The sequence below is a fragment of the Myxine glutinosa genome, chromosome 6, assembly GCF_964187855.1.
Source record: "Myxine glutinosa chromosome 6, kmMyxGlut1.1, whole genome shotgun sequence".
NCBI lineage: Eukaryota > Metazoa > Chordata > Myxini > Myxiniformes > Myxinidae > Myxine > Myxine glutinosa.
The window spans coordinates 5,625,469-5,630,037 of NC_136266.1; positions in this window are offsets into that span (position 1 = coordinate 5,625,469).

Sequence of the window (4,569 nt, forward strand, 5' to 3'; positions counted from 1 at the left end):
TCCCGCAAATCTAAAATCATGGACACACGCTCCCCTCCCGCGAATCTAAAATCATGGACACGCTCCCCTCCCACGAATCTAAAATCATGGACACGCGCTCCCCTCCCGCAAATCTAAAATCATGGACACGCGCTCCCCTCCCGCGAATCTAAAATCATGGACACGCGCTCCCCTCCCGCGAATCTAAAATCATGGACACGTGCCCCCCTCACCCGAATCTAAAATCATGGACATGCGCCCCTCCCCGAATCTAAAATCATGGACACGTGCCCCTCCCCCTAACCTAAAATCATGGACACATGCCCCTCCCCGAATCTAAAATCATGGACACGCCCCCCTCCCCTAATCTAAAATCATGGACACGCCCCCCTCCCGCGAATCTAAAATCATCATGGACACACGCCCCCCTCCCCTAATCTAAAATCATGGACACACCCCCTCCCGCGAATCTAAAATCATCATGGACACACGCCCCCCCTCCCCCGAATCTAAAATCATCATGGACACACGTGCCCCCCTCCCGCGAATCTAAAATCATCATGGACACACTCCCCCCTCCCCCGAATCTAAAATCATCATGGACACATGCGCCCCCTCCCGCGAATCTAAAATCATCATGGACACACGCGCCCCCCTCCCGCGAATCTAAAATCATCATGGACACATGCGCCCCCTAGCGCGAATCTAAAATCATGGACACGCGCTCCCCTCCCGCAAATCTAAAATCATGGACACGTGACCCCTCCCCGAATCTAAAATCATGGACACGCGCTCCACTCCCCCGAATCTAAAATCATGGACATGCCCCCCTCCCGCGAATCTAAAATCATGGACACGTGACCCCTCCCCGAATCTAAAATCATGGACACGCGCTCCACTCCCCCGAATCTAAAAGCATGGACACACGCCCCCCTCCCCCGAATGTAAAATCATGGACACGCCCCCCTCCCCTGAATCTAAAAGTAAAATCATGGACACACGCCCCCCACCCCCGAATCTAAAATCATCATGGACACACGCGCCCCTCTCCCGCGAATCTAAAATCATGGACACGTGACCCCTCCCCTGAATCTAAAATCATGGACACACGCCCCCCTCCCCCGAATCTAAAATCATCACGGACACATGCGCCCCCTCCCGCGAATCTAAAAACATCATGGACACATGCACCCCCTCCCGCGAATCTAAAATCATCATGGACACATGCGCCCCCTCCCGCGAATCTAAAATCATCATGGACACATGCGCCCCCCTCCCGCGAATCTAAAATCATCATGGAAACACGCGCCCCCCTCCCGCGAATCTAAAATCATCATGGACACATGCGCCCCCTCCTGCGAATCTAAAATCATCATGGACACATGCGCCCCCTCCCGCGAATCTAAAAACATCATGGACACATGCACCCCCTCCCGCGAATCTAAAATCATCATGGACACATGCGCTGCTCCCACGAATCTAAAATCATCATGGACACATGCGCCCCCTCCCGTGAATCTAAAATCATCATGGACACATGCGCCCCCTCCCGCGAATCTTAAATCATCATGGACACATGCGCCCCCTCCCGCGAATCTAAAATCATCATGGACACATGCACCCCCTCCCGCGAATCTAAAATCATCATGGACACATGCGACCCCTCCCGCGAATCTAAAATCATCATGGACACATGCGCCCCCTCCCGCGAATCTAAAATCATCATGGACACATGCGCCCCCTCCCGCGAATCTAAAATCATCATGGACACATGCACCCCCTCCCGCGAATCTAAAATCATCATGGACACACACCCCCCCCTCCCCCGAATCTAAAATCATCATGGACACATGCGCCCCCTCCTGCGAATCAAAAATCATCATGGACACATGCGCCCCCTCCCGCGAATCTAAAATCATCATGGACACATGCGCCCCCTCCCGCGAATCTAAAATCATCATGGACACATGCGCCCCCTCCCGCGAATCTAAAATCATCATGGACACATGCACCCCCTCCCGCGAATCTAAAATCATCATGGACACATGCGCCCCCTCCCGTGAATCTAAAATCATCATGGACACATGCGCCCCCTCCCGCGAATCTAAAATCATCATGGACACATGCGCCCCCTCCCGCGAATCTAAAATCATCATGGACACATGCGCCCCCTCCCGCGAATCTAAAATCATCATGGACACATGCGCCCCCTCCCGCGAATCTAAAATCATCATGGACACATGCACCCCCTCCCGCGAATCTAAAATCATCATGGACACATGCGCCCCCTCCCGCGAATCTAAAATCATCATGGACACACGCCCCCCCTCCCCCGAATCTAAAATCATCATGGACACATGCGCCCCCTCCCGCGAATCTAAAATCATCATGGACACATGCGCCCCCTCCCGCGAATCTAAAATCATCATGGACACGTGACCCCTCCCCTGAATCTAAAATCATCATGGACACATGCGCCCCCTCCCGCGAATCTAAAATCATCATGGACACATGCGCCCCCTCCCGCGAATCTAAAATCATCATGGACACAAGTCCCCCCTCCCCCGAATCTAAAATCATCATGGACACATGCCCCCCCCTCCCGCGAATCTAAAATCATCATGGACACATGCGCCCCCTCCCGCGAATCTAAAATCATCATGGACACATGCGCCCCCTCCCGCGAATCTAAAATCATCATGGACACACGCCCCCCCTCCCCCGAAACTAAAATCATCATGGACACATGCCCCCCCTCCCGCGAATCTAAAATCATCATGGACACGTGACCCCTCCCCTGAATCTAAAATCATCATGGACACGTGACCCCTCCCCCGAATCTAAAATCATGGACCCGCGCCCCCCTCCCGCGAATCTAAAATCATCATGGACACATGCGCCCCCTCCCGCGAATCTAAAATCATCATGGACACGTGACCCCTCCCCTGAATCTAAAATCATCATGGACACATGCCCCCCCCTCCCGCGAATCTAAAATCATCATGGACACATGCGCCCCCTCCCGCGAATCTAAAATCATCATGGACACGTGACCCCTCCCCTGAATCTAAAATCATCATGGACACATGCGCCCCCTCCCGCGAATCTAAAATCATCATGGACACATGCGCCCCCTCCCGCGAATCTAAAATCATCATGGACACACGTCCCCCCTCCCCCGAATCTAAAATCATCATGGACACATGCGCCCCCTCCCGCGAATCTAAAATCATCATGGACACATGCGCCCCCTCCCGCGAATCTAAAATCATCATGGACACATGCACCCCCTCCCGCGAATCTAAAATCATCATGGACACATGCGCCCCCTCCCGCGAATCTAAAATCATCATGGACACACGTCCCCCCTCCCGCGAATCTAAAATCATCATGGACACACGTCCCCCCTCCCGCGAATCTAAAATCATCATGGACACACGTCCCCCCTCCCGCGAATCTAAAATCATCATGGACACACGTCCCCCCTCCCCCGAATCTAAAATCATCATGGACACATGCGCCCCCTCCCGCGAATCTAAAATCATCATGGACACATGCGCCCCCTCCCGCGAATCTAAAATCATCATGGACACACGTCCCCCCTCCCGCGAATCTAAAATCATCATGGACACATGCGCCCCCTCCCGCGAATCTAAAATCATCATGGACACACGCCCCCCCTCCCCCGAATCTAAAATCATCATGGACACACGCCCCCCCTCCCCCGAATCTAAAATCATCATGGACACCCGCCCTCCCTCCCCCGAATCTAAAATCATCATGGACACGTGACCCCTCCCCCGAATCTAAAATCATCATGGACACACGCTCCCCCTCCCGCGAATCTAAAATCATCATGGACACGTGACCCCTCCCCCGAATCTAAAATCATCATGGACACATGCGCCCCCTCCCGCGAATCTAAAATCATCATGGACACACGCCCCCCCTCCCCCGAATCTAAAATCATCATGGACACACGCCCCCCCTCCCCCGAATCTAAAATCATCATGGACACCCGCCCTCCCTCCCCCGAATCTAAAATCATCATGGACACACGCCCCCCCTCCCCCGAATCTAAAATCATCATGGACACCCGCCCTCCCTCCCCCGAATCTAAAATCATCATGGACACCCGCCCTCCCTCCCCCGAATCTAAAATCATCATGGACACACGCCCCCCCTCCCCCGAATCTAAAATCATCATGGACACATGCGCCCCCTCCCGCGAATCTAAAATCATCATGGACACACGCCCCCCCTCCCCCGAATCTAAAATCATCATGGACACACGCCCCCCCTCCCCCGAATCTAAAATCATCATGGACACCCGCCCTCCCTCCCCCGAATCTAAAATCATCATGGACACATGCGCCCCCTCCCGCGAATCTAAAATCATCATGGACACACGCCCTCCCTCCCCCGAATCTAAAATCATCATGGACACGTGACCCCTCCCCCTAAGTCCCCTAACCTAAAATAATGGAGACGCAGTGCACACATCGAGCGCTGTCCAGCCTGTCCTCTCTCATTGGACGATTTGTTGTCTGACGTCGATGACGTCACTTCGTATTGTAAAACGCGTTTTAT